Raw genomic sequence first — 10,855 nt, forward strand, 5'->3', positions numbered from 1 at the left:
CTGGCAAACTGAAGACGCTTGAGTTTGTTGTTGGATGAGAGCAGAGGCTTTTTTCTTGAAACCCTCCCAAACAACTTGTTGTGATGTAGGTGACGTCTGATTGTAGTTTTGGAGATTTTCTGACCCCAAGACCCAACTAATTCCTGCAATTCTACAGCTGTCATACTTGGAGAATTTTTGGCCACTCAAACCATCCTCCTCACCATGCGTCCCCCCTTTCAATTAGTTTTCTTCAATTAAAGGTTCGATTTTTGTGAATATTTTGAATGAAAGATCAAAAGGATGAACAATAAAGACATATTTTTTATGGCCTTATTTGCTCATATTTACCAAGGGTGCCAATATTTTTGGCCACAACTGTATATATATATATATATATATATATATATATTCTTGTAATTAAAAAGTATGAATTGCCAATTTATGGTGAAAACCTATATTTCACAAGACATGTACTTTCATAATAAAATTATGTTTTTGTTAGTAATCTATATCTCACCTCACAGAGTCACTTTATAACAGTGAAAAATAGTGAAAGGGTGTTCCCGGCAGATTTGATCATATTTCATTTAAATAGTTGCTTCTTCCCTTATTCACTAACCCTTTGTTTTCAGTTTTGAATATTAGGGTGTTTTACAGTATGTTGTTCAGTTAATAATTTTTTTTAGTGCTGTGTCTTACAAATTTGTACACATTTATCAGCCATTTTTTCATTAAAAGGCCTATTTTGATTAACTTTATGTCATCACGTGGCCTTCTATTTTAACACTGTCTGTATTATTGTAGTGGTTATCAGTATATTACAAAGCAGATTTTAGTAGTTCAAGTAGGTTGGAAGCTATAACATTATATCAGTTAATGAAATACGCTTATGAACTGTATCCCGTCCTGGAACATTTAAAACATTGCCAATGTACAGTGATTTTCTGACAACCACAGCTGACAGTTTTTTTTTTTTATACTGTATATTTCTCAGTATTTTTTTTTTACAGTGTACTGTTAAAACTGACAATGTCTGATGCCGAATGCCTCTATTGCCAGCACTTCAGGGTCATAATGATTATTCCACTAAAACCCTGTATTGAACAAGTAATCAATAGTCAGACATCAGACCTTTATAAAGCATATAGAAGCCATCACCATCACATCATCATGACAAACACATCACATCAGTACACCCTACTCAACCATGAATGACATCACATCCTTGTCCAGGCTCATTATTATTGACTAAACTTTTCCTGTAAACAGTTATGAGAGGGCAGATTTTCACACCCAAAAGCTGCTATAGGAACTGTGCACTTGAACACTATTTGCGGTAATTAATATATATTCCCAGGCTCTTGTTGCTAAGTAAACAAAGAGAACACTAGGGAAGACAGAGAGCATAGTAATTATTAAATTTGCTCTGCCTCAGAGGTTCATAGGGGAACAATTAAGGAATACTTCATTATACTTGTGGAAGTTTGGGACTTTAAAGCTTCAAGGGAAAAGAGAGTGAAGATACTGACCTTTTAGCACCTTATTTTGTCATTTTTACTCCTGCCTCACATCCATTAGAGGTATTGTCCTAATATGTTTTTAAAACTCATGTCCAAAGCCATTAGAAGGAAACTTCTATTAGTCATTTTTATTCATCTGTTTAACCGTCAGGGTTGGGAGGGTTACTTTTGATGTATTCCACTACAGATTACAGAATACTTGCTGTAAAATGTCATTTGTAACGTATTCTGTTAGATTACTCAAGGTCAGTAACATATTCTAAATACTTTGGATTACTTCTTCAGCACTGGTAGATTTTTTTCACTTGTTTTGACTATAAAAACTCTGCCAGTACAGTAAGACAAAATACACGTTAAAAATACATTCTCTGAAAAACCTAAATACCTTATGCAGTGTTGTTTCTAAAACAAGATCAATCAAACTGATCTTGTTTTAAGGATTTTTAGATATTTTTACAGGAAAACAATACAAAAATTATTATCAAGAATATGATTTTTGCCCTAATATCAAAGGTCTTACTAGAAAAGAAGAAATTATGATCCAACGTGAATTTTCTTGATAAAAAAATATGATCGTGTCTGGTAACGTGCATGTAAAATGGCTAGAAATAGCATTTTAGCTTAGCGTAAAGCTGACAATTTACACAAGGTTTATTTCTATTTCTTCTGCTCCAAACTTACTTCAAACTTACTTCTCTGTCTGCTCGTATGAATGTAACACATCTTAAGAAATTGTTTCACCGCTGTTCAAATGCACTTTGGATCGCATCATTTATATGTATAAATGTTTTCCATCTGAAAGGACTAAATATTAAATGAAACAAATGACAATAAAATGCAAAGTAATCTCTTCAGTAATCAAAATACGTTTTGAATGTAACTGTATTCTAAATACCAATTATTTGTTATTTGTGCGTGTGTATTCTGTTGACGGGGGGAGGGGGTTTGCACGTGTTTTCAGAGCCAGCACATTTCGTTAGTGTCAGGGTTAGGGTTAGCGGCATGATGATACAATTCGACCCTTTTCTTTACTTGTGCCTGAGGGGGCACACCAGCACCTCCTAGATCTGGCCCTGATGCAAAAGGACCGTAAAAGTATCATAAAAATCTTCTGAAGCCATATGATAGCTTTATGTGAGAGGAATAGATCTAAATGTATGTCGTTTTTCACTGAAAATCCCTAACTCTTTCATGAGTGTTCATGAAAGAAGTCTCTTCTGTGAACAAATCATTCTTTTGAGTCATATTTTTTTAATGAATTGGTCGTTCCAGTTCACGAAATGAGTCTGAATGATTCATTCACTAATCAGACTGATCCTGTTCTCAGGTTCAATTCACTGACTCAATGACCCGGTCACAGCGATTCTTTAGTTAAGAGCTCACCTGAGGGGAAGATTAACTGCCAATAATGACTAAAATCATTATTCGATCTTTTCCTCACACGAAGCTGTTGTATGGCTTCACTATACTTAGAATATAGTGCACAAGTCATATAGAACACTTTTGATACTTTTATGGTGCCTTTTTGAAGCTTGAAATCTGAAGTCCTCATTCATTGTAATTGCATCAAAACTTTTATTTTGTGTTTCAGAAGAGATCTCAAACTCATTGCCAACATACCAAAAGTCTACAATCAAAAGTCAAATATTTCAATGTGAACTCATCAAATTCTTTCAAGACTAAATTATCTGAGCTGTGCTATCCAAAACAATATCATGCCTCAGGAATTTCCAATGGGTTTTTAGAGAAAATAATGTCTGTGGTTACCATTACATTTAGTCATTTAGCAGATGCTTTTTTCCCAAAGCAACTTACAAATAAGGAACCTAACAAGCAATTTGTCATCCAAAAGTCTATCTGCAGTATCGCACTGTCAAGTTCTCAGAATAGCTGGAGTAGTATAGAAGCTAGCGTAGAAGAAAGAGACAGACAACGAAAGTTTTTTTTTTTTAATTTGTATTTATTGAATTATTATTAATAGTAAGTGCAAATAAGGCGCAAACATACTCTACATAAGTACGTGAACGCAGACGCATCTTGCTACGCAAACTATAATTTCACGCATCGCTGCGTTGTAAATTGTGTCAGAGCGCAATTCATAACCTAACGCAAGTACATGTTAGGTTATGCCTCAAGGGGCGCTACAGCGGATTTTCTTTTTCAAACAACAACTGTCATGGCGGAGCAGCAATTTGAGGAGAGTCTTGCCGAACAAGTTAGATTATACAAACATATTCTTCTGTCGTCTTTTCAGCAAATACAAAAGCACACTCCTCAACTGTCAACATGTTGACTCCACCACATCCGATTTCATGGCGCCCAAAAAACTCTTTCACCCCCTTGTGGTCCAAGGTTTGTAACCGCCAGAGCAACGCATGAGCGCACGTACTGTATGTGCAATGGGACCACACGTTGGCCATGCGTTGTCAAAGCGCTTGCGTCTGCTTTTGCATACTTGCGTGAAGTATGTTTGGGCCTTTAGTGTGGATTGGTTAAGTGCTTTCTAAACGTGTTTTCAGCTGGTTCTTGAATGTTGAGATGGTACCAGCAGATGAACAGAGAAAATGAATGATCATGAAATAGACTTTATGCCTCTTTGTGACGGGACCACCAGGCCTCGCTCGTTCATTGACCGCAGAGAGCGAGTTGGGACATAGACCTGTAGGAGTGAATTAAAGTAAGAGGATACTGTTCCACAGGCTGTCCTGAAGGCCAGAGTCAAAGCCTTGAATTTGATGCGGGCAGTTACAGGTGGATTGAACTAGTGGATTGAAATCAAGAGTGGGGTGACGTAAGCCCTCTTTGGCTGACTGAAGACCAGACGCGCTGCTTCGTTCTGGATATTTTGCAGTGATTGAATTGAACTAGCTGGGAGGCAGGCCAACAGGGCATTACAGTAGTCCAGTCATGAAATCACCATAACCAGGACCAGGATATGTGAAGCATATTAGACAGGAAAGTTCTGATATTCCTGATGATGTAAAGCGCGAACCTGCAAGACCACGTGGTTGATGAGAGCACAAACCAAGCCATGATGTCCAAGTAATTGTCTGTAGACCTCCGAGACAGGATTGTATCGAGGCACAGATCTGGAGAAGGGTACAGAAAAATTTCTGCAGCATTGAAGGTCCAAATGAGCACAGTGGCCTCCATCATCTGTAAATGGAAGAAGTTTGGAACCACCAGGACTCTTCCTAGAGCTGGCCGCCTGGCCAAACTGAGCGATCAGGGGAGGAGGGCCTTAGTCAGGGAGGTGACCAAGAACCTGATGGTCACTCTGACAGAGCTCCAACATTTCTCTGTGGAGAGAGGAGAACCTTCCAGAAGAACAACCATCTCTGCAGCACTCCACCAATCAGGTCTGTATGGTAGAGTGGCCAGACGGAAGCCACTCCTCAGTAAAAGGCACATGACAGCCCGCCTGGAGTTTGCCAAAAGGCACCTGAAGGACTCTCAGACCATGAGAAACAAAGATTGAACTCTTTGGCCTGAATGGCAAGCGTCATGTCTGGAGGAAACCAGGCACTGCTCATCACCTGGCCAATATCATCCCTACAGTGAAGCATGGTGGTGGCAGCATCATGCTGTGGGGATGTTATTCAGCGGCAGGAACTGGGAGACTAGTCAGGATCGAGGGAAAGATGAATGCAGCAATGTACAGAGACATCCTTGATGAAAACCTGCTCCAGAGCGCTCTGGGGCGAAGGTTCATCTTCCAACAGGACAACGACCCTAAGCACACAGCCAAGATAACAAAGGAGTGGCTCCGGGACAACTCTGTGAATGTCCTTGATTGGCCCAGCCAGAGCACAGACTTGAACCCGATTGAACATCTCTGGAGAGATCTGAAAATGGCTGTGCACCGACGCTCCCCATCCAACCTGATAGAGCTTGAGAGGTCCTGCAAAGAAGAATGGGAGAAACTGCCCAAAAATAGGTGTGCCAAGCTTGTAGCATCATACTCAAAAATACTTGAGGCTGTAATTGGTGCCAAAGGTGCTTCAACAAAGTATTGAGCAAAGGCTGTGAATACTTATGTACATGTGATTTTTTTTTTTCCGTTTTTTTTATTTTTTTATAAATTTGCAAAGATTTCAACAAACTTCTTTCACGTTGTCATTATGGGGTATTGTTTGTAGAATTTTGAGGAAAATAATGAATTTAATCCATTTGGAATAAGGCTGTAACATAACAAAATGTGTAAAAAGTGAAGCGCTGTGAATACTTTCTGGATGCACTGTAATAATAGGCCTATACTGTATAAATACCATGTGTCAAGGCACCTATAGAGGTGTTTTCAAAGCTTGCTTTGTGGTTGCAGTCTCTCAACTCCCTAATAGAACATTTGAAACTTTGGCATGCCTTGAGTAGTCAAGGATTTACATATAATGTTCCATATAATTTCAATATAATCTATCAATCAATTTAATATACTTAATTTTAATGTATATATATTTATTTGAAGCAGAAGTAAGCCCTTTTCACACTTGCGTCATTACTACTTTTTTAAAAACAAACAACAACATGTTTGCCTAGAGATAGAGGGGCCGGGGTTTAGCATTACCGAATGTAGAGCTCTATAAAATAGCATTTGAAATGTCTAAGCTCGCTAGACACTGGGGGAAGATGATTTAGATTTAGATTGGGTATTAATAGAACGACAACTTACTTCCTCTTTTCAGCCGATAGAGGCTTTTTCACAAAACCCAGAGGGGGACTTACAGCATCATATGACCAACCCAATATTGCTTCATTCTAAAGAGATTTGGAAAAGCATCCACAGGAAGTGTAGGATTTTTCGCATGTGTCAGCATTACTCATCAATATGGAATAATCCTTATGTTAAGGTAGGGAAAAAGCCTTTGTTTTGGGGACAATGGTTTAGAAGTGGAATACGTACTCTAAATTTATTTAGTAATGGTAAGCTTTTATCTTATAATAATTTAAAAGAAATGTTTCATTTAGAAGGCCGGGATCATTTCTGGAAATATTTACAGATTAGAAATTGTTTGGAGACAAAAGTTTCCATAGGACAAGACAAGAATATTTTAGAAAAAGTTTGTGAACTACCAAGACCCCTTCAAAAATCATCTAAATTTTATCAACTCAGTTTGAGGATTGGTGATAAGAACTGTGCAAACCTGAGATTGATTTGGCAAAGAGACATTAATAGTGACATAGATAAGGATACTTGGAACAGAATTTTGTCTTACAGTGGAAGGTACATTAAGGAAGCAAGAGGTAAATTTATCCAGTATAAGGTATTACATAGGTATTATTATACACCAGTTCGACTTTTTAGAATGGGTTGTCTGAATGATAATAAATGCTGGAAATGTAAACAAGAAACTGGCACATACAATCACGCTCTTTGGCAATGTTCAAAAATTCAACCTTTTTGGGACATTGTGTTGAAATATCTTGGAAGATGTTTGGGATTTGACCTTCCATTTTCATCAAGGATTTGTCTTTAAGAGATAAATCTGAGATTCCTCAGATTAAAAATAATGAGTTCTCCCTTGTTACTGTGGGGGTAATTATGGCAATAAGACTGATACTTAGATTTTGGAAAGATATTCAATGTCCTACACTTAAAATGTGGATTGAATTCATGATTGTGAATGTATCATATGAAAAAATGTTAGCTAAAGTGAATGGAAATCACTTAGATGTTGACATGTGGGAGAGTTTTATTCAGATTGTTACTTCAAAGGATGACTGATACTAGATCCATGTCTGAATTGTGACATGCCTACCCTGTTGTGCATTACAGTGTTATTTCTATAATTATTATTATTATTACTTTTTAATGCAGTGTATTTATTAATTTATTGTTTGTACTGGTATGTTATTTTATGTATAAAGAAAACCAATCAAAACTTCATTTTCCAAAACAAATAAACAAACAAACAACAACAACAAATTTAAATGCATCATTACTACACTTATTACGGTCAGACTTTCTATCAAGTTTAACAATTTTACCAAAGCAATGCATAACTCGTTGGTCTCATAGACATTTTATGGGCGGTACACTGGCGAGGAGACAAGAGGCTGTTTTTTTTTAATGGCTGTCTATGGAGGAGATGCTTCGGTACCCTGAATAAACTGCTTTTGTGCGGAAACAGCACATTATTTAATGAACTGACCGCCTGTCCTCTAATCTTCAAAATGTTTTACATTAAACAATCCTTTTGGAGTGAACTATGTGTGGAGTTTACTATGATAAAATGGCTGTTTTATTAGAAGACATGCACAATTTTGCGACAGGTAGGTGTCAGTTTACGGCTCTCCCCATTCATGGTATACGCAAACGGTGACTTACTGTCGTAACACGCTAGTTGACGCCCATTGTACAAAGGGGCCACAGTTTGTTCCTGGGAGGCAGCAGATGCCCTAACCCTGTCCCCACCCTAATCCTAAGCATACCCAGCAAGGAACAACGAGATGCACCTTTCTCCCATCGCGCTAGTTGACCGTGACACTCTCGCCTAGGGTAAAAGCGCGGTGGTTGTTTTAATGAAAAAGAACATCTCCGATTACTGTAGCGCGAATGACGCCTTTATTTTTTTTATTGCAGAATTTATAAATAAACATGCAACATATAATACACAACTTCAGTATAAAGATATATAGAAAACAGTAAGAGGAAACAGCTCTTAATAACATGGATAAAAAAAATAATAAATAAATAAATAAATAAATAACCCAGTGATGAGACATTGTCGTACCAGGCGAGAATTTAGTCTAAATTCAGTTATTTACTATAGTCGGAAAGTGTTTTAGGATGTCGTAAAATTTTTGTTCTTTTGGACCTTTTAGAGTTTTTAGAGATTTCAAATACAATTTAAATTTGTTTAAAAAAATAAATTTGGGGAATGATTTTATAATTCTACACTTGTGGATAACATTTTTTGCTAGGCACAGAATTGTATTACAACAGAGTTCATTGTCTTTGCTTTGCAATATCAAACCAAATGTTATGTCGTCTCTGGAGATAGAAGACGGAAATGAAGAGATCTTTTGCTGTATCCAATTACGTATGTCACACCAAAATCTTTGTACCAGGTTGCATGAAAAAAATACATGGTCCGTAGTTTCAACATAATTTTCACAAAATGTGCATGCATTATCATCAATACCAAAGCGAAGTCGAAGTAATTCTTTAGAGGGGTAAATGTAGTTCATAACTTTGAAGTGTTTCTTTCATTTTGGGGGGTATAGGAAGTGTTAAATATATTGTTCTTAGTTTAGTTATTGAATTTGTATCAAATTTATGCAGGATGCCATTTTTGTTGGGCTTTTCAGGGTAAAGGTATTCAGTGATACAACTTCTAATAAAATGATTATTGAACTTTTTTTCCAAAATCAAAATCCCTTGAATTGATAGTGGAGCCAGTCGTGGCTGTATCATTTGGTATGTTAATATATTTCTTATTAGACAAACAAATTCTTGGGGAAGTGCTTTATGTAATTTAGTGAAGTCTGATTGTGAGGGTTTGAAATTATGTTTAGTGCAAAATTGTTCATAGTTTAAAAGAATGCCACTGGCATCCATTAAGTCAGTTATGGACCATATATTCCTCTCAAACCAATCTTCAAAAAACAAAGATCTGTTGTGGTGTAATACATATCTATTATTCCAGAGAATAGAGGTGTGTGGTGAAAAGTTATGTACATATAACATTTTCCAATATAACAGTCTTTGTTTATGGAACTCTGATAGTGATATAGGTAATTTGTTAATATTAAAGTCCATCCTGAGAAGAAAATCCAGGCCTCCAACTTTTTTGAATAAGTGTTCTGGGATACAATACCAAAATGAGCCACTGTGTTTGATTCAGGACTTCAACCAATTTATTTTTAATGTTCCATTAAGACAATCAAAGTCAATATCTCTAAGTCCTCCATCCTTTATGTCTTTAACCATATTACTTTTTTTTCAGATAATGAGGTCTGTTTCTCCAAATGAAGTTAGAATTGATTTGGTTAATGGATTTGATCAATTTGTGTGGAATGGCATTGGAGTAGGCTGGGTATATACATCTTGACAAACATTCCATTTTAGTTAGATAAATTCGACCGAGTATTGATAGGTCTCTTTGAAGCCATAAATTTAGTTTTGACTTACATTCTTTAATTATTGTTTTTCCACATTTAGAGACTGGCTTTTTTTTTGGTCCTTTGAAAGGTAAATTCCCAAGTATTTGATTTCTGATTTAATAGGAATATTACAAATTTCTGTCATTGATGTGTCATGTACAGCAAACAGTTCACATTTCTTTTAAATTTAATGTTAATCCTGAAGCTTTTGAGAATTTTTCAATTTTTGCTATAGTTATTGGAATTTGAAATGTGTCTTTTAAAAATAACATAGTGTCATCTACTAGTTGGCTGATGATGATGTCTGTGCCAAGTATATTAAGTTTTTTAATATCATTACAGTTTTTTAGGTAGATTGCTAGCATTTCTGTAGCTAAAATGAACAGATATTGTGAAACGGGGCTTGGGGGTTACCCACATCAACCTTATAGCTTGGGGTGGTACCACTAGGTAATATGACACAGCTGCTGATATTTTGATATAGTCCACCAACTAACTTCCTAAATTTAACTCCAAAGTCAAAATGTTCGAGTACCGAGAGGATAAATGGATGCTCCACAGAATCAAACGCTTTATAGAAGTCTAAAAATAAAAAAATCCATCATCCTCAATACGGTTTCTATATTCAATAACATCCATTACCAGTCTTATATTATTGTGGATTGATCTTCCTTTGAGAAAACCAGATTATGTTTCTGCAATAAGATCCGACATTCCTGATCGAAGACGGATAGTGAAGATGTAGGTTAGAAGTTTGTAGTCTGAATTCCTAAGAGTAATGAGTCTTCTGTTATCTATGAGTCTGGGGTCTTTCCCAGGTTTTGGAATTGAAACGATAACCCCATGTCTCATTGTGGGTGGAAGGACACAGGTTTCAAATATTTCAGTAAAAACTTGGTGCAGTAGTTCTCTTATATCTATCCAAAAATGCTTATGAAAGTCACCTGTGAGACCGTCCGAGCTGGGAGCTTTGTTAAGAGAGAGGCGACCAATTACTGCATCAAGTTCTGCAATCATTATTTGATTATCACATGTTTGTCTGAAGCCATTCTCGACTTTGGGAATATGTTTCGCTATATCCTTTAAGAATGCATAACGGTCTTCTTTGGAAAATCTAGAGCTGTAAAGCTGGCTATAAAATTTCAGGATTTCTGAAGAGATCAATTTGTTATCTGTGATTTCTGTATTATCAACTATTAAGGATCTGATGCTATTTTTCCCTTGTCGTCTTTTTTCAAGGCCACAGAAAT

This window comes from Myxocyprinus asiaticus, chromosome 16, assembly GCF_019703515.2.
Source record: "Myxocyprinus asiaticus isolate MX2 ecotype Aquarium Trade chromosome 16, UBuf_Myxa_2, whole genome shotgun sequence".
Taxonomy (NCBI): domain Eukaryota; kingdom Metazoa; phylum Chordata; class Actinopteri; order Cypriniformes; family Catostomidae; genus Myxocyprinus; species Myxocyprinus asiaticus.